The sequence below is a fragment of the Marmota flaviventris genome, chromosome 13 (assembly GCF_047511675.1).
Source record: "Marmota flaviventris isolate mMarFla1 chromosome 13, mMarFla1.hap1, whole genome shotgun sequence".
NCBI lineage: Eukaryota > Metazoa > Chordata > Mammalia > Rodentia > Sciuridae > Marmota > Marmota flaviventris.
In genome coordinates, this window is record NC_092510.1 from 254,872 (window position 1) to 281,441 (window position 26,570).

Consider the following 26,570-nt stretch of genomic DNA (forward strand, 5'->3'; position numbering starts at 1 on the left):
TTGGTTCCCCAATGTTGAAGTATAACACCAGAGAAGCACGCTGAGGCAAGGTCAGAGAGGAAAGTAGAAGTTTATTAAAGGACAGCAGAAAAGACGTCTCAGAGGAAGAAGGAGACCCAAGAGGTGGAATCCGTGGAAGGGTCTTCTTCTCCTTTTTATAGCTAAGGTTTTCTTTTAGCTTTCCTGCATTTCTGTCAGGGTTCCTGTCCTTTGTTCTGTTATCTTTCAGTGATTGAATGTAGGTGTGAAGGCCTGAAGAGTGGGGAACATGTGGGCCAAAGGTAGCCTTGTGAATCCAGCAAGAAGAGCTGACCAGATTCCCTCTAAGAGTGGAGGAATGTAAGAAAAAAGTTCTCACATCTGTTGAGAATTAACCTCTGAACTATTTAACCAAACATTGGCTTATCCTGTCCTTGGATAAGGTGTATCCAGCAAAGAGATGAGAAAATTGGGAGGCTATTCTTTTAAATTACATCAGGAGGGGGCTTGTTTCTGCTGCAGAGCTCAGAGGGTTCTGTCTGAGAAATCACATCACCATCAGCATACTCAAAGACAGAATTGAGTGCTTTCTTCTGACTGGGAGTTCAGGAATTCACAGGGATAGATAGATGATATATAGATATACAGATATATAGATATAGATAGATATGATGTATAGATATATAGATGTATGGATATATAGATATATAGATAGATAGGTAGATAGGTAGGTAGATAGATATAGAGAGAGATTGATACATAGATACAGATATAGATATAGATAAAGCAAGAGGTATTTTAAAATAAAGTGCATGCATGGCAGGCTGTCTGACCTGAGCCAGGGCTATAGCATGGATGATTATGGAAGAAGAAATGGTATGTGTCACCATCACACAGAAGTTTCTAAGGGTTCTTCTGCAGGAACATCACCTCTCATTTTTCCAGAGACCCTGTGTGAAGACTTCCAGAGCTGTTAAGGACCTCCAAGGACATCCTGCCTGCCCCAGCCCCCTCTTTGATTGCAGAATTTCTTATTTCATGGCAGTATGGGCCAGGAAGAATTCTAGACAGGTAGGGCTGTCCAGCCAGCTTCAACTGGCAGATCAGAGTCATTGCAAGGCCACCAGGCCTTGGACAGAAATGTTGGGGTACAGGCTTTGGATGCTGCCAATGGACCCACCTTCTTTCCTGTTTCTCTTCTGACCACCAAAAGATAGGAGCAGGTTCTGTAAGGGTAAAAGAAATTGAAGTTAAAGCGTAAAAGTTAAAGGGTAAAAGACCGGGTGTTGTAAAAGTTTCTAAGTTGCAAGGTCTGAGTTAAAATGTAAAGGAGGTATTGTTAGGTTTCTATGCTACCTGAAAAACCCGAAATTTCTGTAGCTGTTAAGACAATGCTTAGAACCACCCAGTAAATATTTCCCCTGACTATTTGGTTGTTTAGGGCTCTGTGTGGTCGCACATAGGCATTGCAGGGCCTGGACCAATCAGTTTAAATGTAACCCCCTCCTTAGGAATGACCTATCACTCCAGCCTGACCTGTTCCCGCCAATGAATGAACTAATCATGTTTAGGAGTTGTTGTTCAATTTTCCCACGCCTCATGATGATTTGTTCTGATGTATACAAAGCCCTCCGCCCTCCCCAAAAAGTGTACTTAAGCAGTGCTCAGCCCCTGCTCGGGGCTCTGGGCTGCTTTCCCTTCTTGAGTGGGCACGGAGCCCCAGCATGCTGGTTCAATAAATCCCCCTTCTGCCAATTGCATGAGTGGTCACTTTGGTGGTCTCTTTCTCCGACGTTTTGCGGGACCCTTACAGTTCTATCTCCCTTTCCATGACACAGGTAGGCCCTCTTTCAGTCCCAAACAGCCTGCATGGGAGGTTTCATGAACTGTTATGCTCGAATTCAGGACCCCCAAAGACCACCAGAGACCCAAGATCGATGTAAGCAGCAAAGAGGTGTTTATTGTGAGCTAGCTCGGTCCTCCTCGTGCACACACAGCAACTGGTGATGCTGAGAGGCCCTGAGCCCAGAGTTTGCAGCATTTTTATACATTTTTTGGAGAGGGCAGGGACTTCACATACATCATAGCCTCTTTTAGCAAATCATCACACACCGCAGGAAAATCAAATAACAACTCTAAAACATGATTAGCACATTCACTGGAGGGAACAAGTTGGGTAGGGGTGATTGGTCAGTACAAAAGGGGTATTCATTTGATCTGATTGGTTTAAGTCAAGAGGGGTGTATGTGCTGAACTACATGGTTTCCCAACTTGTTATCAACCACCATAAACCACTGGCATCCCAGGTATTTCCCTGTCTCATGCTGATTGGTGGCTGCTAGGGGGCTGCTATGGATCCCCACCTAGCCTGACTGAGTCAGGGACACCTGGCACAGCAGATCTCGCCTGTTATTTGTAGATAAACAACTCAGCAGGGTGGGAATGTGCTTAGGAGTGCTCTGTGGGTCTTTCCAAGGACAAAGGTCATGTCTCTTCCTTGGACAGGCTTTGCTCTGAGGTAGAGGCTGGTTTTTCAGAACACTAGAGGAAGTTGGAAGTCTTCCATGAATGCCTTCTGTGACCCCAATAGTAACCTCCTTTTTTGTGCCTCAATTTCCACATGGGTCAAAGGAGCTGGATAAGATAATCTTCAAGGCCCTATCAACTCTGTACAGAATAGTGTTTGTCCCTAAGATTCCCTCGATTTTTTTTCTTGACATAGATTTTTTTATAGAAGCAACTTTTCCTTCTTCTCCCAGGGAATTATTAGCCACATGTTTCTGAACTTTTCCACACCACCTTCTCTGGACTCGTCTCACTGAATCTTTGCTTTTTTCTCAGGTCCCTGGTGGCCAGAGCTAGTAAGGTGTTGCCTGCCTGCTCCCTGGGACACACTGATCTTATATTCCCATGGAACTTTTTCCGTGGAGGGGGAATGAAAAAGGTGCCCCCTCTCTTTGAGCATTGGCTCAGTCCTGGGCCCCAGGCTGGGCTCTTTCATTTGTGTTTCATTAAATTTTGAAATCATCTCAGAGACACAGAGGAGTCAGTTCATATGAGGAAACTGAGGCTCAGAAACCATGGCTTGTGCAATGTCCCAGATTAAGAAAAGGTGAAGCTGGGAATCCAACTACATCTGTTTGGCCCAAAAGCTAGATTTTATCTTTTGCATCATATAACCACCTGGCTTCTTCCTGGAGAAAATTCCTGGCTCAAGGACAGGGGTGGCCAAATATCAGAGAAAGGAGAGCACAGAATGTTGATCTGAAGACACAAATACTCCTCAGGAAAACAGGAAAGGGAAAAAGAGACACTCAAGTCTCAGAAACTGGCAATAATCCCCTTGAATCCAAGGCTCCTGGCATGTGACATCACACCCAGTCTGCTCCCCACCCAGTTTTGTCAATCTGACTCTTTAGAAAGGATTTTGTACCAAATTCTACAAAAGCCCAAATGGCAGAGTGCAATGTGCCCTCATTTCCATCACAGAGGAGCTGTGGGAATTTGGATTAGTTCCTTCCATGCTCAGAAACCTTGTTTTATTTTCATGAGTAATGAGTGTGAGACTCTGCACCTATCTCAACAGATTATGGTGGGCAGCAAAACAGAACAGGCTTCTCTGACTCAGATGTAAAACACATATTATCCTCTTTCACTCACAGCACCCACACATCTCAAGTATCATCTGTAGAAATACCTGACAGACATTTTTGAATCTCTACCTGTCACCAACTTTGAACAGTTTTTTAAAGCTTCATGAGTATTTCCATATTTTCTAGTCTGTAATTCTCTCCACAGACCTCTCAGTAGGCAGTGTGGCTCCTGTCCTTGGCTGTAGTTCACAGATTTAGAAACTAAGGCTCACCATTTATGGTTCCCAGCTTGTTGAAGGGTTGACTTGAAGTTGGAGCCCTCTGTCAACATTTCTCTATCTTCTTGTCATTTGGAGAGAGCAGGCGAGTAAGAATATCTCTACAGCCATCTGTGGTCCAGATGTGCCCAAGACCCTCATCAGCCCCATGTCCCTCCACACCAGCCACATGCCTGAGTTCAAAGCCAGCCTCGGGACTGAGCATAAAGGCTAGCCCACAGGTCAGCCCTCCTGAGGCCACCCACGTTCTGAGGGCTGCTGGTCTTCTTTCCTGTTTTTTTTTTTTTTCTTTTTGTGTGTGTACTGGGGACTTAACCCAGGGATGCTTCACCCCTAAGCCCCATTCCCAGCCATGTTTTATATTTTATTTAGAGACAGGGTCTTGCTGAGTTGCTCAGGGCCTCATTAAGTTACTGGGGCTGGCCTCCAGCTTTTGAACCTCCTGCCTCAGCCTCCCAAGCTCTTGGGATGAGAGAATGTGCCACCATACCCATCTCTGAGGATGCATGGACATGTGTAAATGTACCATGACCCCAACTTGAGTGGGATTCACCCCCAGAGCACTAGCCTATATAGGCATCTTCCTCCACAGCACACTCCCCATGTCCCCTTCAGTCCCACAAGCTGGGCACCATCCCTGGGGACATGACTGCTGGAAAACTGCCTGCAGAACTGTATGATTTTGGAATTTGTTCTTCATGGTCATAGGATGCTGGCTTATTTCTGTGTTTTCAATGCCATTTTGAAACTGAGGTGGTTCAGACTTCTTTACAAACAGCCAGTCCTGAATTCAACTTTATTAAGGGCAATTAATCCTGGATTCATTATAAATTTGCCCAGAGGAAGTTATTATACTTTCCCCTTTGATTGAAATTTGGGCTTTAAAGATGCTTTCAGGAGTGAAATGGAAATTTCTCTTTTCTCAGAGGGGACCTACCTTGCCAGCAATTGCCATTAACCCTGTGTGATCCTCAGTGGGTTGTACACCAACCTCAGAGCAGACTTTCAGGCCTCCAGCTGAGCTCCCTGTCACCCCCAGAACTGAACAGATCTGCTAATGTCACACTGAATCAGAGGTGCAGGAAGTCTGATGCAGTGGCAGAATCTCATTCAAGCAGGACACAGTGGTGATCATCTGTCATCCAGGTGGCTCAAGGGCTGAGGCAGGAGGATGGCAAGCAAGTTGGAGGCCAGCCTCCACACCTTAGTAAGACAGTGACTCAAAATAAAAACACCAAAGAGAGCGAGGGATACAGCACAATGGTAGAGCATCCCTGGGTTCCCTCCCTAGGACCACAATCAATGAGAAAAACTGCCACTGAATTTAGTTTACTAATACCAGATTTTTGTGAAAAATTTTGTGTCTATGTTCATGGGGATATTGACCTTGTTTTTTTTTTTTTTTTTTTTCTGCTTGTAGAATCTTTACCAGATGCTGTTACCAGGATGACGCTGGCTTCATGGGAACATATTAGAAAACATTTCTTCCTCTTTATTTATTTATTTATTTGATAAGAGTTTGAGATGCATTTGGTTTCATTGTTTGTTTTGGCACCAGGATTTGAACCCAGGGGCACTTATCCACGAAGCCCCATCCCCAGCACTTTTTTATATTTTACTGAGAGACAGGGCCTCACTGAGTTGATTAGGCCCTTGCTTTTGCTGAGGCTGGCCTCTAATTTGTAATCCTCTTGCCTCAGCCTCCCCAGCTGCTGGGATGACAGGAGTGCACCACCTTGCCTGGCTGGTGTTCATTCGTTAAATATATCATAGAATTCAAAATTGAGTCAAGCCATTGGGTCCCGGGCTTTGCTTTTCTTTCTTGGAAATCCCTTGCAGATAGCCATAATTTTTTTTTTTTTTTTTTTTTTTTGTACTGGAGCTTGAACCCAGGGGTGCTTAACTACTGATTTCCATCTCCAGCCCTTTTAATGTTTTATTTTGAGACTAGGTCTCACTATGTTACTGAGGCTGGCCTCCAACTGGACATCCTCCTGCCTCAGCCTCCTGAGCCCTGTGATTACAAGCATGCACCAATATGCCCAACTGAGAAAAATAACTTCTATTTTGCTTTACCCACCATTGTTTTGAATCTCTCCTTTAATGCAGTTATACTAACATTCTAACTAATACAATATTAGATCATCACTTGCACAGCTGTGAGTGTTCAGCTGAGGTCGGAGGCTATGATGACACAAGGGCTCCTGGGGAACCCTGGGTGACTTTCTCCTCCTGAGCAGCAGTACAGAAGGAAAGGCAGGCTTGATCCCAGGCTTGGGGGTTCAAAGATAAGATGGGACAGAGGTCAAGGCAGGCAGGGAGCAAAAGAGTTGGGAACCAAGTGACTGAGGGCCTCAGTCTTGGGCTGGAGAGAAGAGAGGTGGAAGGACTTAAGGTGAAACTTGATGGGAGTGAGAAGCTGAGAGACGGGATAGATGGTTTGTCCAGTGCACGGTTCTGGAAGGTAGTTCTCCATAGGATTATTGGTGTGTGTTTCATTGCATTGATCTGGCATTTTAGTACCTATTAGTGGATAAAAATATAATTGAAGCCAGGCACAATGGCATATTCCTGTCATCCCGGTGACTTGGGAGGCTGAGGCAGGAGGATTGCAAGCTGGAGGCCAGCCTCAGCAACTTAGTGAGTCCCTAAGAAACTCAGTGAGACCTTGACTGTAAATAAAACATAAAAAAGAGTGGGGATGGGGCTCAGTGGTGAAGTGCCTCTGGGTTCAATCCATAGTATAAAACTAAAGAGCATGGATTCAACAGTGTGTGTGAGTGTGCAGGGGGATATCTTCTAGAACCTTCTTTGAATTCATCAGAAGTCTTATCTAGAAGCTTGTTTGTAGACTGTGTACCACGTTCCAAAATTAAAATTAAAATGGTAAATATGTGTTCTCCACCTTCATAATGTAAAGCAGTATAGGGATAGAGGCAAACATTGACTCAATAATGATGTCAATGATTAGAATAAAATAATTAGATTTTAAAGTCAGACTAGAGAGGACAAAGAAATCACATGGGAGTCAGGAGCCCCCACAGCTGGGCTGGATCTCGGGCGTGTCTTCACCCTCCTGTGAACTCACTTATCCCTGGAAGTTCTGTATTTCTCTGGATGCATTTTATTCATCTGCAAAATGGTGCAATGCCATTTGCTTCTGATAAATTCTCACTCATTTATTAAGATTCTGAGTAGGTGCCAGGCATGGTGGCGCACACCTCTAATACCAGCAGCTTTGGAGGCTCAGGCAGGAGGATCGCTAGTTGGAGGCCAGCCTCAGCAACTTAGCAAGTCTCTAAGATTCTTAATGAGACCCTGTCTCTAAATAAAATACAAAATGGGCTGGAGCTGGGGCTCAGTGATTTAGAGCCCCTGGTTTTAATCCTTGGTACCAAATAAACACCCAGAATAACGCTCCTCGGGGCCACCCACCCCCTGGGCTCAGCTCTTCAGCCAGGCAGCAAAACTCTTGGCTCCCTCCTGCAATCACACCCTCAGAGCTAGCTGGAAGAACCTGTTGCCAGGGAAGTCAACCCAGAGACACAGCGGGAAGTGTGTGGGCGGAGCTCTACCGGCAGCTGCGATGAGCACATGCCTGAGCCAATGGAGAGTGGCGGTGTTCCAATATCCTCCAATGGGGCACCGACAGAGGCGGGCTCTTGCCAGCCGCCCTTGTAATGGCCCTTGGTAACCCCTGGGCGGGTGCAGGGTAGTGGCTCCTGCACTGGTTGGGCTCTGGCTGGCACTTTGAAGATCGAGGAGGTGGAGAGCACCACGAAGATGCCGCGCATCGCCTCGCACAGCCACGGGAAGGGGCTGGGCCTCAACGAGAGTGCCCTGGTCAAGCAGGCGGCCTCGGGGCTCCTGGGCCAGGAGAATGCATGAGAGGGATGGCGGGCGGGGCTGGGGGGCGTGGGGACCTTCCCGGCATTCGCCCCGACTCAGTGTCACTTTGGTGCCCGGCGTTGACCCCGGGGGCGCTGCCCACAGAACCACACTGTGGCCCCTTTTGTGTTTATTCCGAGACAGGATCTGGCTGAGCTGCTGACGCTGGCCTCCACATTACAGTCCTCCTGCCTCAGCCTCCAGGTGCCCTGGGATGACAGGCCTGCACCATCGTGCCCTAACCCTAACCATCCTTTTACCAGTAAGTTCTACTTTTGTTAAGTGGCAACTGTACCAAGTCCCTTCAGTTACGGTATTTTTATTATTATTATTATTATTATTATTATTATTATTATTATTATTATTATTTGCAGAAAAAAATGGCCTATCTATAGGCCACCGAGTTTAGTAATGACATCTGGAGGTTTGCACTCCACCACCTCTAAGCTGCTGTACCCTAGAGTCATGGCCCATGGTCTCCCTGGAGGCTGAGCAACTACAGAAACCTGCAATTTATATGAGCTTGTGACTGTGGCCTTGGAGTCTCCTAGTAACAGAAAGGGCCAAAGAAAAGCCTCTGGTTTCTTGTCTATGTCTTTTTTGGAGGGCGGGGGGAGCCCTAAACCCCTGAGCCCCTCCCCAGACCTATTTTGTATTTTATTTAGAGACAGGGTCTCTCTGAGTTGCTCAGGGCCTCACTTTGTCTGAGGCTGGTTTTGAACTGAGATCCTCCTGCCTCAGCCTCCCGAGTCCCTGGGATCACAGGTGTGGGCCACTGTGCCCAGCAGACTTTCCTCTCTCACCTCCACTGTCTGGGCACCCAGAGCTGTGCCTGGAGGGTGCTGGCTCTCAGCGTTGGTTGGACGAGTCTGTGAATTGTTTGGACCAGGGACTGCATTTTTTTCCCCACTGAAACACAGTAATAGTGACCATTTCTCCCTTCTGTGCTGCAGGCATGTGACATCATAGAAGAATTAATTGAAAGCAGGAAAATGGCAGGAAGAGCCTTGCTGTGGGCCGGACCCCTGGGAACTGGAAAGGTGCTTGTGTTCTCATTGATTTCTGCTGCCCAAGAGGATGATTCTCACGTTGAAGCCAGTTGGAATATGCATCTTAACTAGTCTTTGTTTAGCGACGTGGGTCATATGTGTGTTTAAGAAAGGAATCTGATCTCAACTCATACTTCTAGAATGAAAATCATCCTGGTCAGAGGGAGGGGAAAGTCCTAAGAGGGGTCTGGTCTCTGGGATGGTCCTTGAACTCTTTCAAGTCTCCTTTGCTTGGGAAATGTATCTCTTTTCCTTTTCTTTTCTCTTCTTCTTTTTTTTTTTTAACCAGTTATTGAACTTGGGGGCAATCAACACTGAGTCACTTCCCATGTTTGTATTTTATTTAGAGCCAGGGTCTTGCTAAAGTTGCTGGGGGTATTGCTATGTTGCTGAGGCTGGCCTCCAACTCGTGATCCTCCTGCCTCAGCCTCCTAAGTGGTAGGATTATAGGCATGCACCACCGCGCCCAGCTGAAAATCCATTTCTGTTGGTCCAGGGCCTCGTAAAAAAATGTGACGGGCTGTGGCTGTGGCTCAGTGGTAGAGTGCTCGCCTCGCATGTGCAGGACCCTGGGTTCGATCCTCAGCACCACATAAAAATAAATAAGTGAAATAAAAGTATTGTGTCCAACTACAACTAAAAAATAAATATTAAAAAATTGAAACAAAGATATTATGTCCATGCACAATTAAAAAAATATTTAAAAATCTTCTGTGGCACATTTTTGGAGGGGGAAAATGAGTCAGCCAGTATTTTTTTGAATGCGAAATTTGCCCACCACTATTTTGGCTACGTGCATGATTGACAAATAACAGAAACACAATTTTGATCTTCAAGGGGCTTCTAGTGTTTTCTGGGCAGAGAAACAGGAAGTCTCCTGATGGCACAAAATGGCTCAGTTGAGTCTGAGCTTCAAACTGCTGACTGATTAAAAATGCTGGAATTGGGCAGAGGGTTTGATAATTCCCCCCAATTTGGGCTTTCCAGGGGACAAAAGAGGACACATGGTGGAGCTTGTTGGGATCTGCAAGGGGATTGGCCAGATCCTCAGGCTTCCCAGAGCTCCTGGTCTGGGCATGGCTTGTTCTCTGGAAGGGCCTCTTGGCACAGGAGAGTAGGAGCCTGCACTCTTGTATGTAAAGAAGTGGGCTCTTACAAGGGGTGGTGGCCCCTGCCTGTCATCTCAGTGACTCTGGAGGCTAAGACAGGAGGATCACATGTTGGAGGCCAGCCTCAGCAGTTTCACCAGGCTCTAAGTGACTTAATGTGACCCTGTTCAAAAATAAACAACATAAAGGTCTGGGCTACATCTTGGTGGGTATTGATTGATCAGCTGGGAGGCCTGGGGCAGGCCACTTGACCTTTCAGAAGCAGAAACACAATCATCTGTGAAAAAAAGCTTGAATTCTAATTTTGAAGTTGTACATATGGAGTTGCCAGGGTGTGTTTTGTGGTGTCTGATGGTGGATGAAGAAGTCCTGTGTCTGGGGGAAATTTTTTGAGGCTGGAATGCCATACAGTGTGCACTTACAGGAACATTAGCTTGTCCAAGTCGTCTTCCATTTTTGGGGGGGGGCGTTACCAAGAATTGAACCCCAAGAATTGAACCCAGGAGCTCTCGACTCCTGAGCCCCATCCTCAGTCCTTTTTACATTTTATTTAGAGACAGGGTCTCACTTAGTTGCTTAGGGCTTCGCTTTTGCTGAGGCTGGCCTCCAACTCTTGATCCTCCTGCCTCAGCCTCCCGAGCTGCTGGGATGACAGGCCTGCGCCACAGCACCAGCATGATAGCTGTTTCCTTCAGTGCTGTTTTACTCAGTGTTATTTGGTACTTTTTGTCTTCCAGTGTTGCTCTTAAGAAGTCTGATTTTCAGGGTTGGAACCTTCCTTTCTGGATGTTTTGGAGGTACTTTTGGATAGGGCGCCCTCCCCTGATTTCCCTTTCTTAATGTCCACAGGGCTTTCTGAGACTCACTGTTTGGTGTCGTTGGTGTGGACAGTCGCCAGCTCTGAACCCCTGAGCTGTGGCCTGTTCCTGTTCTCTGTGTGCTCTTTCTGGAAGTCCAGCTAGGTGAGATTAGCTCTGCAGTGATTTTCAACCTGGGCTGGTTTTGCCCTCCAGAAGATCTTTGCCACTATCTGGAGAGTCGTCTCTTGTGGTTTTCAAAACATGACGGGGGGACTCCAGTGTTAGTGGCCAGCGATGCTGCCAAACAACCTGCACTGCAAGGCTGTACCCAAAAAACAGAGAAAAGACTCTCCTATTTTTTTGGGGGGGCTTCCAGGGATCAAACTCAGGTGCTTAACCCCTGAGCCCCATCTCCAGCCATTTTTGTATTTATTTTAGAGACAGGGTCTTGCTGAGTTACTCAGGGCCTTGCTAGGTTGCTGAGCCTGGCCTCCAACTAGCCATCCTCCCACCTCAGCCTCCCAAGCTGCTGGGATGACAGGAGTGCACCCCCACACCCAGCTCTCAGTTTCTTAATCCATAAAATACAAGTTAGCAGGCTGGGATTGTGGCTCAGTGGTAGAGGGCTCGCAGAGCATGGACAGGACCCGGGTTTGATCCTCAGCACCACATAAAGATAAAAGCATTGTGTTGTGTCCATCTACACCTAAATCAGTTATATTAGTTCCGTCACCTATATCAGTTCAATATTTATTGCTAAGGGGAGGGGTGCTTAACTTTATAATGGCTTGATTTTTGAGAATTTTTTAAGATTTAAGTTCTTCCCCCAATTTAGGGCTGGAACAAAATTAAACTTGTTTCGAAGAAAAAAAAAATTTAAAAATAAATATGAATAATGCAACCCTGTTCAAAAATAAACAACATAAAGGTCTGGGATGTGTCTTGGTGGGTAGTGATTGATCAGCTGGGAGGCCTGATAATATTAAAATATTAAAAAAATACAAGTTAGATTTTCAAGATGACAGGCTATGGAAAGATCAGTGAGATATAAAGAGCTCCATAGGAAAGGGTAGGTATATGTGCCTTTCTTCCATGAGTTTCTTTTTTATAATATAGTTTTTTAGTTGTAGTTGGACAGAATACCTTTGTTTTATTTATTTATTATTATGTCACATGGAGGAAGAAACCCAGGGCCCTGCACATGCTAGGCGGGTGCTCCACCACTGAGCCCCAGCCCCAGCCCAGCCCCTTCCATGAGCTTTTAATTGGAGAAAGCTGGACAGAAAAGGAGCCATTCTTAACCAAGTATTGTTTCTATTTGAATGGAAGGGTAATGGTCACCCCTTCAGTATTAGGTGGAAGGAGGCAGGGATGCTGTTCAGTGGCTAGTGGGCACTGTCTTTGACACTGGAAACTGAGAATGGGGAGTTGGGGGCTGTGAAAGAACAGGGAAGAGTCAGGCACAGTGGCTCACAACTGTAAACCCAGCAACATGGGAGGCTGAGGCAGGATGATCTCAACGTGGATGCCAGTCTCAGCAGCTCAGTGAGACCCTGTCTCTAAATAAGAAAAGCTGGGCCTGAGGCTCAGTGGTGGAACAGCTGCCTGGCACATACAAGGCTCTGGGTTCCATTCCCAGGAACATCAAAATAAAACAGATGAGCACTGCCACCTGTGGCCTCCCCTGGGCCTCATGGTGTTGGAATCGCATCCCTCTGTGTTCATTTTCCCTTTGCTATTAGAACACATGCTTTGGGCTTGCCAACTCAGGTGCCTAAGCATTCGGGCAGCGAGGTAAGCAAAGTGACTTGCTCAAGCCCAAGGATGTGGTGCCCTTTCACTAAAAGAGGGCCACTGTGTCCAGACCTGGTTTCTCAACAGAAACCAAATAGTTGGATTTTAACAGGAAAGTTCCTAGGGTTCAAAAAATGGCAAGAGCTATGCACGGTGGAACATGCCTTTAATCCCAGTGGCTGGCTTGGGTTGCTGAGGCAGGAGGATAGCGAGTTTGAGGCCAGCCTCAGCAGAAGCGAGGCCCTCAGAAACTCAGGGAGACCCTGTCTCTAAATAAAATACACAATAGGGCTGGGGATGGGGCTCAGGGGTTGAGGGCCCCTGCGTTCAATCCCCCCCCCACAAAAGCCAAGTTTAAAGGCACATATAAAACTACATGGTCCCAATTAAACCATCCTGTGGGCAGCTTGTTGGCTTCTTGTAATCTAAACAGTATTTTAGTTCGCCAGATGAGGCTGTCCAGCATTAGCACTATTGTGTGCTCAAGACCACCCTAGAAAACAGGGAGAAGATCAGAACTAGAACCAACCTCTGCCCCATGGGCTAGTGGATTTTTCCTGACAGCATTCGCTGATCATCCCCCATGTCGGCTGCTCAGAGCTGAAACCAAACGGGCATTGAAAAGAGGAGCCTTCCCTGGTCCATCTTTGAAGCAGTAGCTCAGTTGGCCTTGTTCCAGCAGCTTGGGAGGCTGAGGCAGGAGGATCTAATGTTGGAGGCCAGCCTCAGCAACTTAGTGAGGCCCTCAGCATCTCAGGAGGCTCTGCTTGGCCTACACACCTAGGGTCTGACCTCATTCTTATTTCAGAGATGAGGGAGGATGAAATGGCACTCAGAGGCCATGGCATTTCCCAGTCCTGGACCCACTTGAGAGCATATGCTTTCTAAAACTTGGTATTTGATGACATGTCTGTTTCACCAGGTTCTCTTTAGCATCTGCCAACCAAAGTTATGTTACTGAGCATCAATTTATAATTGACCACAGGGCACTGTCAGGGGGAGCTTGTGCAGACCAAGCCACCGCTTACAGATTTGGCCTCATGTATTATCCATTATTTTCTGGCCTTTTAACATAAAATAAAGGTCATGTAATAAATCCTTCCTGATTTGTTAGTGTTGTTTATTTATTTATTTATTTTGGTCCCAGGGATTGAACCAAGGGGCACTTAACACCTGAGCCCCATTCCCCAAACTTATATATTTTATTTAGAGACAGGGTATCACTGAGTTGCCCAGGGTATTGATAAGTGGCTGAGGCTGACCTCCACCTTGCCATCCTTCTGCCTCAGCCTCCTGAGTCTCAGGAATCACAAGTGTGCAATACCATGTTCAGCCTCTTGAATAAATATTTTTATAGATGGGTTTGAATTATGTTTTCAAGACTGTAAAATGAAAACCTTTCCTTTCTTGCCTCTGTAGACAGCCCTTTCTCTGGCGATTGCACAGGAGCTGGGGAGTAAGGTGCCTTTCTGCTCCTTGGTGGGGAGCAAAGTTTACTTCATGGAGATCAAGAAGACAGAGGTGCTGATGGAGAACTTCCGCAGGGCTATTGGTGAGTATCACATCAGTGTGAAAGATGGCTGTTGCTTCTCCGGTGCTTTGAATCCTTTCATCTTAAAAATGCTCATGTTCTTTTGGTGCTGTTGACAAGACAGGCAAGAGTAGCTAGCCATCCAAGCAGCTTAGGGGGATGAGGTAAAAGGAACACAATTTGGAGGCCAGCCTCAGCAACTTACTGAGGCCCTGAGCAACTCAGCAAGACTCTGCCTCTAAATAAAATATAAAAAGGGCTGGGGACAGGGCTCAATGGTCGAAGGCCCCTGGATTCCATCCCTGGTACCCAAATAAATAATAAATAAATAAAAAGACTAAGCAGTCTACTTGGGGAACTTTTGATTTAATGCTGAAGGAAAGAAAACGCAGTAGGAGGGTGCAGCATTTGGAAGTGGGGAGACATCATGGGACCCTGTTTCACCCCCCACAGCCACCTGGTACCCCCGTGGCTGGCACTCTATCTTCCTGTGGTTCCTCTTTGTGGGACTGGCTCTGCCTTTGATCTTCCCCAGCAGGTCCCTGTAAGCACTCAAGTATGGGGCAGGCTCGCTCTCTCTCTCTCTCTCTCTCTCTCTCTCTCTCTCTCTCTCTCTCTCCTTTTGAGACCATGGCTGCTGAGCCACCCCTAGCCCCTGTGTGACACTAATGCTGAACTGAAGAGTTCTAATTCTGAACTTGTGTCTAGAAGCTAAGCTTTGTGTCACATTGAACTTAGGCTTTTTATTTTTATTTTTTGGTACCAGGAATTGAACCCAGGGGCACTTCACCCCTGAGCCCTTTCCCCAGCCCTTTTAATATTTTATTTAGAGACAGTGTCTCGCCAAGTTTCCGAAGCTGGCCTCCAACTCTCGATCCTCCTGCCTCAGCCTCCTGAGATGCTGGGATTATACATGTATACAACTGGGTTTTACGTTTAAAAATTTTCTCTCTATTGTTTTTTTTTCTTCATATCTTCTTTTATTTTCCCTTTTCATGTCCTATTTTTCAGGATCTCACTATGTTTCCCAGGCAATCCTGGAACTCCTGGGTTCAAACCATCCTCTTGCCTCAGTATGCTGAGTAACTATGGCTACAGATGTGTGCTACGGTGCCTGGATTACTTTTCCTTATTTAAACATGTGCCAGTGATTTTATTCAACTCATAAGTTAAACATATGAACCATATTCCAACAGCTCAGAAGGCTGAGGCAGCAGGATAGCAAGTTGGAGGCCAGCCTCAGAAACTTAGCCAGACCCTGAGCAACTAAGTGAGACCTTGTCTCTAAATAAAATATAAAAGGGGCTGGGGATGGTGCTCCAGGGTTCAGGGCCCCTGAATTCCATTCCTGGTACAAAAAGGAACCAAGAAAAATATGTGACAAGTAAGATATTACTACCTTTCAAATACCTGGATATTAATATTTTAAGAACTTAAATTTAAAAAACACCATTTTTCTGGGATGGGTCAGGGGCTCAGTGGTAGAGCACCCACCTAGCATGTGTGATGCCCTGGGTTGCATCCTCAGCACCATATAAAAATAATTGAAAAAATAAAGAAATTATGTCTATCTACAACTTAAAAAAATTTTTTTAAACCCCCATTTTTGTGAGACAAAAACCTGATAAAACTGGCCTTCACACAGTTGCTTGTATTTCAATGGCTCAGTGGGAACTGAAATGCTTTAAAATTTGAAAAAGTAGAGGTCACCAGGCACATTTGATGGGAGTGGCCCCTGGAGTGGTGTGGTGGGGGACACAGCAGGGCTTTTGGTGGCAGCAGGTGAGGAGAAATTTCTAGATCCTGCCACAGAATAAAGGGCAAGCTGTGGTCTCCCCTCAGACAGAAGCCTGCTTTTCCCACATCTTTAAATTCCTGCAAAGCTGCAGAGAGAGGGAGAGAGGGTCATCTGTCCCCGTCTGTGCCACTTCCTTGATATGATAAAGTCCCTGTCAGGGACTTAGAAACCTGAGCCAGCAGATGAAACCTGTGTCCTTTGTGCTGTCTTGGCCAGAGACAGCGCCCACAGCCTCTCTCTTGGCCAAAAGCTGGGCCCATGGTCCACTGGGCCTTCCTCTGTCTACTTGTCACCACCAAGAAACTTCTAGACAAATATGAGTGGCTGAGAGTTGGGGATGCTTTTCTTCCTCTCCTGGAGAAATTTAATGTCACTGTCCCATGACAGTGAGTATGGGCAGGCATTCCATTTGGAGGAATTTCCTCTTTGCAAAATAGAAATGGTTCTATTAAAAAAATCAAAGTAGGCTTAAAAGCCCAGAATTTTCCAAGCTTGATAGAGTTTTCTGATACCTTCATGTTGTCTGGAAAATTTCTTTTTTTTGTACCAGGGATTTAACCCAGGGGCCGTCGACCCCTGAGCACCGTCCCCAGCCTTATTTTGCATTGATTTAGAGACAGAGTCTCCCTGAGTTGCTCAGGGACTCAGTGTTGTGGAGGCTGGCCTCTAACCCATGATCCTCCAGCCTCAGCCTCTGCAGCTACTTGGACTCAAGGTGTGCACAGCTGCTTCGGGCTTTGTTTGGGAAGTTTGTTTTGGGGTTCAGGAGCTGTGAATTTGGTTCATCAAACACAGAATGTGGCTTCCCTGTTGGATGTTTTCCACAAGCCCCAATTATAGGCTCTCAAGTGGATCACAGGCAGAGGAGAGCTGGCCCTTAGCTTCCAGTCTTGAGTGTCCTTGTCCTGGTTGGGTTTCTGGAGAAGAGAAGGCAAGGGATAGGGTGATAAGATAATGCCCCCCTTGAACCGAAGGAAGTGGCCTGAGTGTCTGATCATGTGGCTGTGTGTCTCTGCCTTTGGGATATTTCCATATCAGCTCACAGGGATCCTGATGGCCACCTGCCAGCAGAAGTCTTCTGTGGCCTCCCCATTTGTCGGGAGAGCAGCGACCTTTTTTTTTTTTTTTTTTTTTGAGGAGGGGCACCAGGGATTGAACCCGGGGATCCTAACCACGGAGTCACCTCCCAGCCCTGTTTTGAATTTATTTGGAGACAGGGTTTCCCTGAGTTGATCAGGGCCTCACTGAGTTGCTGAGGCTGTCCTGAGCCCTGTCCTCAGCACTGTGGCACGGGCAGGTGGTGTGACCTCTGTGTCCCCCTTTCCTTGGCCTCTGCACTGTTGATGCCATATGGGACACTCAGGATAACACCGTGTAGTATAAAGGGACACCTCGTAAGGACTAGGACATAGGTCCCTTCATAAGGTAGGTCTTTCTTTTTTCATTGCTTCTGTGAGTTGTGTGGTTAAGTCAAGAAATTGTTAATGCCATCTCATCCCCCAAATGACAACCATTGGCCAGCCAGGTACAGTGGAGCATGCCTGTCATCCCAGCCCCTCAGGAGGCTGAGGCAGGAGGATCACAAGGTGGAGATCAGCCTCATCAACTTAGTCAAGGCCCTGAGCAACTCAGTGAGAGCCTGTCTCTAAATAAAATACAAAATGGGCTGGGGATGTGGCTCAGGTATAAGTCACCCCTGGGTTCAAATCCCCAAACTGCCCCCTCACCTCCCCAAAAAGTCGAAGTGGACATAATTTTGTTTTCTTTTTTCTTTCTTTTTCATAATGTTTTTACTCATCCACCGTGTTATGACTGACTCACACTAGCTCTGTACCTCCCCTGCTGCATGGCCAGGTCCCCTGCTGTGGGCTTGGGGAGGTGTTTTACCTGTGGCTCATCACAGCTGTGTGCCCGTGTGTGCAGGTGCCAAGAATCTCATTTCCCCTGTTTTCCAGATCAAGTCTTCAGGCTCAGAAAGAGGCTCCACAGTCATCCTGTGTCCAGTGCTGGCTGAGGGCCAGGGTGACTGCGAGTCCTCTGGTGCTGGGTAACACCTGCATGTCCTCTGAGCTCTCTGGGGCTCAGTTTCTCATCTCTAGACCACTCTCCATCCACCATAGAATCTCTCCATCTTTCCCCCTTTTATAACTTGATGATTCTTTGATCCTCTGAGGTAGTTTCTTGGTCACAGCTTTATGGAGATCATGAAAATGTCACTTCTTCCAAGGGCTATTTTTCTGTTTCCTAATGGGGCCTTCATCTCAGGAGCTTGGCTCCACAACCTGTCTTTATCTCTTTAATCCCTCATCACATCCTGTCCATCCTGGATTAATGAGGTTCTGAGAAGGTGGCCCCTTCTCAAGAATAACACCTTGAGAAAGTTCTTCTGGAAAATCAACCGAATAAAAGTGCCTGAGGTGAAAAGAGAAAAATTGTCCTCTTCCCTGTAGGAGAGAGGACACAGAAACACAGTGGAAATTTGAGCCATCCATCACTCTGCTTCGACCAGCTTCTCAAAGAAATGAGCCTAACAGAGAAGAGGAAAATTGTCTTCCAAAACAAAGGTGCTACCCACCTCTGATCCCAGCAGCTTGGGAGGCTGAGGCAGGAGGATCGCAAGTTCAAAGCCAGCCTCAGCCAAAGCAAGGCCCTAAGCAACTCAGGGAGACCCTGACTCTAAATAAAATGCCAAACAGGGCTGGGGATGGGGCTTGGTGGTTGAGGGCCCCTGAGCCCAATCCCTGGTACCCCCAGCCCCCCAAAAACTCATGTCCTTCTGGGCAGTTTTTCCACATGGATGAGATACTGGGACAGAAGGACCTCAGGTGTGTTGTGTGGAGTTGTGAAGTGTCTGAGTTTGAAGGAGGCTTATGAATTTTTTGCCTGGGGACTCCCCAATCCTGCTCCTGTTTGCACAGTGCCCCAACGAGGCCAAAGAGGCCAGGTCCTGTTGAGCTTCTGGCAGCTCTCTTGGGGTGCAGTTGTGAACATGATCCACCCATTTTAAGTTTGTGTAGCACACAGGATTTTGATGCATGACATTGTTTACACTCCCCATCTTAATTCTAGAATATTGTCATGACCTTCCAAGGGACCTCGTTCCCATGAATGTTTAGTCCTGTGAACTGAACCCGTAGTGCTTAAGCAGGGAGCCAGAAGCCTGCCCTTTTTATTTTGATTTGTATTGTTTTGAGAGAGAGTCTCCCATTGCTAAGTTGCTGAGGCTGGCCTCCAACTTGGCGATCCTCCTGCCTCAGCCTCCGAGTCCCTGGGATGACAGGTGTGCACTGCTGTGCCTGGCCTCTCAGGTCTCTTCCGGAAAGGTGCCTTCCCTCGGGGTCAGGAGGAACTGGAACATGCATCAGGGTGGTCTGAGTCCCCGTTTGTCTGGTTTGGTTTGGTTTTAGCTGAACTCCAGCATTTTTTAAAGTCTGCAGAAGGAGCGAGTGGAGGCCAATGACGTCATCTACATGGAGGCCAACATCGGGGCTGTGAAGGTATGCTCCCCGGGGACAGTGTTACACATGAGGGTCTGCCAGGGGGACAACTGGGTAACTATGGTGTCACTTTGCTCATTGGTGGTGGGTGGGGGAAGGTCAGCAGCTGTCCCTTTACCTAAGTCACCTTGGATTTCTCTGTCTTCCTCTCCTCATGACTTAAGCAGGCAGAGTGTGCAAGATGCAAACCCTGTCGGGGACAGGGACCAGATAGCCTTTGTCCCTTCCCGCTGCACCAGGCAGCATCTTCCATTTTCCTTTATCTCCCTGGTGTCCCTCCCTGAGTCCTAAACCTGGGGACTGCACCAGGTGGCTCGTCCTCTATCTGCTGCTGCGTCCCATGGTGGCTGCACCTCTCTGGTGCATGGATGAGCCTAAGGCCTCGTGTCACCCATAAATCACCACCTAGAAAAGCCCGGGACCCTGGCTCCAGTGAGTCCCCTGGATGCTCCTTTATCAGGAGTGAAATGAAAGGGGAGAGAATCTTCCAGAAAGTCTCAGGTGTGGCCCGGGCGGGTCTGGGAGCCAAAGCGGGGCCCCCGGCTGTGGGGCATAGGCAGAGGTTGCTGTTGGGTGCCCTCGGTGGGCAGCGGAGACCTGGCGGTCACTGAGCTCTGTGTGGTCCCGGTGCCCCATGGCTCTGCTGGCAAAGGCAGAGGCCACGGAGTTCGCCCTGGAGGCCGATGAGGACATGCCCTGCCCAAGGGCGACATGCACAAGAAGAAGGAGGTCATCCAGAATGGGATATTGCATGACCTGGAAGTGGCCAACACCAGGCCCCAGGGACAGGCTCTGCTGGGCCAGCGCATGCCCAAGGCCCTGGGAACCAGTTGTCAGGGCCGTGCTGTCCTCCTGAAAGCCCTCTGAGAGGCTCAGCAATGAGCACGACATGAGATTCGGCCCCTTTGTCCCAATGTCCAGATGCTGTCACCGCTGATCTCTGGGCGTTGTCTGCCCCTGGCCGCCTGCCATCCTGTTGGGGGCTTCTCTCCACCCCGGGCTGGGGGTTCCTGGCGGGAGCCTTCACAGGGCTTCAGACAGCCTCACGGAGGCTCTGGCCTCTATAGAGCAAGAGCTCCAAATCCTCCAGCTCCCAGCTGGCGCTGCTCTGGGCCCCACTGGACAGAGAGTCAGGTTTGCTCTTCATCCTGAAGGGGCCTCCTCCTCCCCACCAGGAACGGGCTTTCTGCTGGGAATCTGGTTTTTCTCTTAGTCCCTTGGAGCTTTTCCCAGGAGAGGCCAGAGACTCTTGAGATTGGAGTTTCTTCCTTCTTGGCCGGAGGTTTTTTTTGTTTTGTTTTGTACTGAAGCTTAAACCCCAGGGTGCTTACACATGGAGCCCCATCCGCAGCCCTTTTTATATTTTATTTAGAAACAGGGTCTTTCTGAGTTGCTCAGGACCTCACTAAGTTTCTCAGGCTGGCCTCAAAATTGCGGTCCTCCTATCTCAGCCTCCCAAATTGCCAGGATTTTTAAAGACATGTTCCACCGCGCACGACTCTGCTTGATTCTTGCAGGTCAGGGGAAACCTCAAGGGGATCCCTCTGAGTTCAGAAGCCCCTCATCCCTTCCAGGGGAGTGTGCTGGGCCTGTCCACCTCAGGCCTCCAAGTTGAGTGACATCAGGGACCCACAGGAGGAAGGAGGATGAGCTTTGGTAGCTGCCTTAGAAAGTCCTCTCAGGTACAGGGGGACAAGATGTCCTGTCCATGATGGGCCAGTTGATGAAGCCAAAGAAGACAGAGATCACAGGTAGGACACATGGCAAAGCCAAAGCCTGGAGCCAAGTTGAAGCCCTTCTCTGACAAGCTCCTGGCTCTGAGCGCCTCCCACTGCGTGGCTCTGGGTCTTCACTCCCTTTAGAAGCCATGGCCACACTGTGTGCTCTGGCCCCACAGAGGTCAGCATCTGCTTCTCTTGAGGTCCCAGAAAGGTGCCGAATTTGACACCAGGGAGTGGGTCTCCCTTGCTCCTTTATGGACTTATTTATTTATTTATTTTTTGATGCTGGTGATTGAACTCGGGGGCCCTCGACCACTGAGCCCCGTCCCAGCACTTTTATTTTTTATTTAGAGACAGAGCCTGGCTGAGTTGCTTAGGCCCTTGCTAGGTTGCTGAGGCTGGCCTCCAACTTGTGATCCTCCTGCCTCAGCCTCTCTGGCTGCTGGAATGACAGGCATGTGCCATCGCGCCTGGCTCTTCCCTAATTTTGTGTCCTTCTCCGGACCATTACCACTTTACTCCCTGAAAATGTAAGTTCAACATGAATCCGCTGTTGCCTTGAGGCATTGCAGCAGCCTAAGCTCCTCCATGAGTGGCCAAGAGCAGATCTGTCTCTGAATTCGGTTTTGAGAGCCATGCATCATGGCTCTGGGCGAGGACAGGCCTCAGATCCCGGTTCTTTGGGAACAGCTCCATCCTGATGACAGGGGGCGCTGGTTTGGAAGGTGAGGGCTGAGACCTGAGGTGTGCCTGCTGTTCTGTAAGGGCTGATGTTTCTGGGGCCAAGGCTGGGCCTGCTCTGACCCTCCTTGCTCAGGTTTCCTGGGGAGAGGATTCTAACTGCACTTGATGGAAAGCTCATTAACCTAAGCATTGTCATGCACAGCCCCCAAAAGAGCTCCTTGACTGAGTGCAGCAGAGGGGAATTCACATTTGAAAACACATCTCCCTGGAGCTCCCAAATGAGGTGTCTTGGCATCAGGGTCAGGGCTTGATGGGGCAGCTCCTGGTCATTGTGCCCCACACAGCTCCACAAAAGGCGTTTTGTGGCATTTGGGGGCGATGATGCCTGTTTTATTTTTTTTTTAGATGAGGGTTCAGGGATTCAACTCATGGGCTCTTGACCCTGAGTCCCATCCCCAGCCCTATTCTGTATTTTATTCAGAGACAGGGTCTCAACTGAGTTGCTCAGGGCATTACCACGTTGTGGAGGCTGGCCTCCAATTTGTGATTCTCCTGCCTCAACCTCCCAGGCTGCTGGGGTTATAGGCGTGTGCCACCACAACTGGCATGATTCTTGTTTACAAATGATGACACCAAACCTGGAATGGGTCCAGTACCCAGCCTTGGGTCAGAGAGCAAGTAGGAGAACCAGGCTGCAGGGTTGGGTCTTGATTGAATTTAGGTGTGGAGAAGAGAGCAGGTGACATTTCCCCCACTGGCTGGGACCCTGCCCAAGGCGAGGTCAACAAGGTGGTGAACAAGTACATCGACCAGGGCGTGGCTGAGAGGGTCCCCAGCATGCTGTTTGTGGACGAGGTGCACATGCTGGACATCGAGGGCTTCAACTCCCTGCACTGAGCTCTGGAATCTTCCATCGCCCCCATCGTGATTTTTGCCTCCAATCGAGGCCACTGTGTTATCAGGTAGGTGCTGCCAGCTGTCCCTGCTGCCCGGGTCTGTCCCCTCCCATGATGTCACAAGTCAGGATGGGATGAAGGGAGTGCATGTTGCCCCTGGGAGGAGACAGCAGGGGGACTGAAGTCCGCAGCTGCCATGTCCCTGATGGGCAGGGTCTCCATGGGCCTCTGAGGCTCGACATTCCCTTGGGGAGCAAAGGCCTGAGGAGGTGGGGCCCCTCTGGTGACCTGAGTGTCAGTTTCCTCACACTGGCATCCAGAGGCCAGCAGAGCCCGTTTCATCTTCAATGAGGACACTGAATGACATTGCACCTTGTCCCTTGGCATAGGTGGGAACACAGATTTGTCTCTGAATTGGTTCTTCTTAGCTCCCAATGACAGCAGCATGCATCCTGCCATGTCACCTACACAGGGTATGATTTTCATTCCTGTGACTGGCCCTACTGTGGGGTGTCCCTGGTTGTGTTCTTATGTGAACATGGGAAAGTGACATCCATTTATTTTCCTGCATCCCCCAGTCCCTCCCCTCCCTTCCCTTTGTCTCATCCAATTAAATTCTATTCTCTTCTCCCCTATTGTGAGTCAGCATCTGCATGTCAGAGAGGACACTCAGCCTTTGTTTTTTGGAATTGGCTTACTTAAGCAGCACAGTCCTCTCCAGCTCCATCCATTGACCTTCAAATGCCATCATTTCATTCTTCTTTATGGCTGAGTAATATTCCACTGTGTATAGGGACCACAGTTTCTTTATCCGTCCATCTGCTGTGGGGAACCTAGGCTGGTTCTGTAGCTTGTCTACTGTGAGTTGAGCTGCTCTAAACACTGAGGAGAACGCAGGTCTCTCCAGGAACAAAACCAGTAAGGACAGTAAGACCTTCCTGGAGACACAGTGGGGCCTCTGGCCCCTGCCTGGCCTCAGCCTGCCTTTGAGTATAGCTACTCCAGGCTGTGGGGACAGGGGGTCTTGTGCAGAATGGCGTGGACACATCTTTAGCACAGTGGCCCTGCTATCTGTGCCACAGCTGGGGGATATTCCTCCCTGGGCCCCTGCGCTGGAGGCCTCCTGCCTCCCCTCGTGCCAGCAGCTTCAGTGGTCAGGTGGCGCCCTCAGGGTTTTCTGTCTTCCTGGTTCAACAGGAGCTGGGCCTGGGTCTTCTCAGCAAAGGTGGCAGGAGGGCCTCTTCCACCCCAGCAGCCGAGGGCTATGGGGACGAGTCCCCGAGAATGCATGCTGGGGCAGGAATTAGAAAAGAACCCTGTGGTCCAAGTGTCTCAGGACGGCTAGAGCCAGAAGTGACCCCCCCATTTGCCCAGACTGGCTGCTGAGTGACAGACAGTGGGAAATTCAGTTGCTCTCAATGGAGAAGCCCCATCTCAGGAGCTAGGGGACCACAGCACTAGGCCACCCACGAGTCCCTGCCACTGGGTGCTCCCTTGCCCTTGGGATCTGAGTGAATGACCCAGGTTCATGGGCAGCATTGTGTGGTCCCCCCAAGTCCCCTGACGTGACTGAACAAGATCAGGGTCAAACTACCTCCTGCAGCTTGGGGGCAGCTGGTGTCAGTCTGGCCAGCTGCTGGGGGAGCTCAGGGCACCCTGAGTAGCATTGGGGGCCTGGGGCCCTTCAGCCACCACCTGATACTGTAGGAGTCCCCTCGCTGGTTCCCCATACTGGATCTCCTCCCTGGGTCCCTATCAATGGGTCCCCTCACTGGGTCCCCTATCTGGGTCCTGCCTGGCTGGCCGAGGGCTCCACATGGATACATGGCACCCCCTGCTGGGGAGCCCTGCTCACAGCCCCCTCCCAGGGTCCCTGGCCTGGCCAGCAGGTGTCTTCAGAGGGTGCTGCTCTGTCCACCCTGAGCCCCAGAGAAAGCTCCACAGGAAGGAGCTTTCTGGCCCGAGAACCTGCCTGTGGGGATGGAGCCCCGTGGTCTCCAGAACAGGACTCTGGTGCCTAGTCCCGGGGACATGGTTGAGTAGCACTGAGGGACATGGCCCTGCCCCCCAAGCCCAGGAGCAGGGGCTGTGACCTGGTGTCCAGGGAGCGTGCAGCCCAGAGGCAGGCTGGGCTGTGACCAATGCTGGACTGGGCCAGGACCCAGGGCTCTGGGCAAGATGGGGTTGGGGCGGGGGCTGAAGAGTATCTGGGACATGAGCACATTGTCGGCGACTTCTGACCTGCTGCCCACAGGCTGCTCCCAAGGGGACCTTCCCGCTCCCTGCCCCGCAGACCCATGTCTGACCCCGGAACTCATGAGGGACAGGGGAAGAAGGTATAGTGTTGGCTGAGGGCTTTTTCTCCTGGCTTTGCACGTGGGACCTCAGGGGCAGTGGGACGTCTTGACTTGCTGAGAGCCCGTGGGGCTGTCCTGACTCAGGGACCTGCCCAGGGCAGAGCCAGCAAGTGTCCACCCCAGCAGCACCTGGCTTCAAGGCCCACCCCCCACCCAATGCATTTAGAGACAGAGACTCACTGAGCTGCTTACTTAGCATCTTTCTTTTGCTGAGGCTGGCCTCCAGGTACGATCCTCCTGCCTCAGCCTCCCAAGCTGCTGAGATGACAGGCGTGGGCCTCTGCAGCATCCAGTCTTTTTTAAAAGTCTTAGGTGGTGAGTCTGGATGGCGGACTTGGCCTCCTCGTTTTCTTCTGTGTGGGGCTAAGGAGGGAGCCCAGTGCCTCCCGTGCCAGGCTAGCTCCAGGCCATAGGCGCCAGGCCATAGGCAGTGGTGTGGCCTGGTCCCAGTGGGAGCCTGTGGCCTAGTCCCAGGTGGGGCTTTGAACAGCCCTCTATGAGATGCAGCTCCTACACCCTGGAAAACTCAAGCAGTGCTTAGTGTGTCCACAAAATCGCAAGGCTGCCACCATAGTCGGTTTTAGAACACTGCAACCCCCATCCCTGTCAGCCATCCACAGCCCCTCTGCTGCTGCGTCCCATCCATCACCCTGACCTCAGGCAGTGGGAGGCTGCTTTCTGTCCCTTAGCCATCTGTGGCTGTGTGGGGTGTGACTGACAGGATTCACCCTTGTCCTCCAGGCCCTTGAATCCCCCGTGGCTGAGGAGCGCCCACTGCATGGGGCCTTCACCAGCTCATGGATCTGTGCACTCATCAGCCCCAGCCCATTGGGAGGTTTGGCTGTAGGAGTGATGCTGCCGCAGATGTGCAGGGACTGCAGTTTCTTTCTTTTGGATCTGTGTGGAGAGGTAGAGCTGCTGTGTCACACAGCACCACTGACCTTCCAAGGAACTGCCAGTAAGATGGCTTTATTGCCATACTCCTACCAGGAATGTCTGAGGGTCTTGGTTTTTCCATATGCCACTTGACATCTGTTACTGTCCACTGTAGATGTCCCGGTGGGTGTGTGGTGGCCTCTCACTTGATTTGTATTTGCCAAGGGCCAGTGAGACTGCATTTTTTGTGTTTTATTGGCTATTTGTATCTTTGTAGAAATATCTGTTTGTATCCTTGGCTTTTTTTTATTATGTTATCTTTTATTATTGAATTGTAAGAGCTCTTTATATATTGTGGATATGGCTTAAAGTCATCTTTAAAGGATGCCATTTTGGAGAAAGAGTCAATAAAAGCAGAAAAATTGGTGGCAATATATAAAAACCTGGATAGATCTGTATCTAAACCTGAGGATGAAATATTCTTTCTAGAAAAAGAGCTACAAGAAGAGAAAACTAAACATTCTCAACAGGATGAATTGATAGTGGGATATATAAAAAAATTAAGTTTCTAGTAGATAAATCAAAATTCCTCAAATCACAAATACCTGAAAGTAAAACAACCTTGAGAATATGTCAAATAAATAAAGGAGTTATGGTAGCAATAAAAAATTCTTTGAATAAAAATCCCCAACTTCAGGAAAGACAAAAATAGCTTTCATA

At 48.9% G+C, this 26,570-nt stretch overlaps 1 pseudogene; it reads left to right on the forward strand.

The window, feature by feature from the left end:
- Nucleotides 1-7,743: 7,743 nt before the first annotated feature.
- LOC139701572 (ruvB-like 1) lies at nucleotides 7,744-22,782 on the forward strand (annotated as a pseudogene).
- Nucleotides 22,783-26,570: the final 3,788 nt, after the last annotated feature.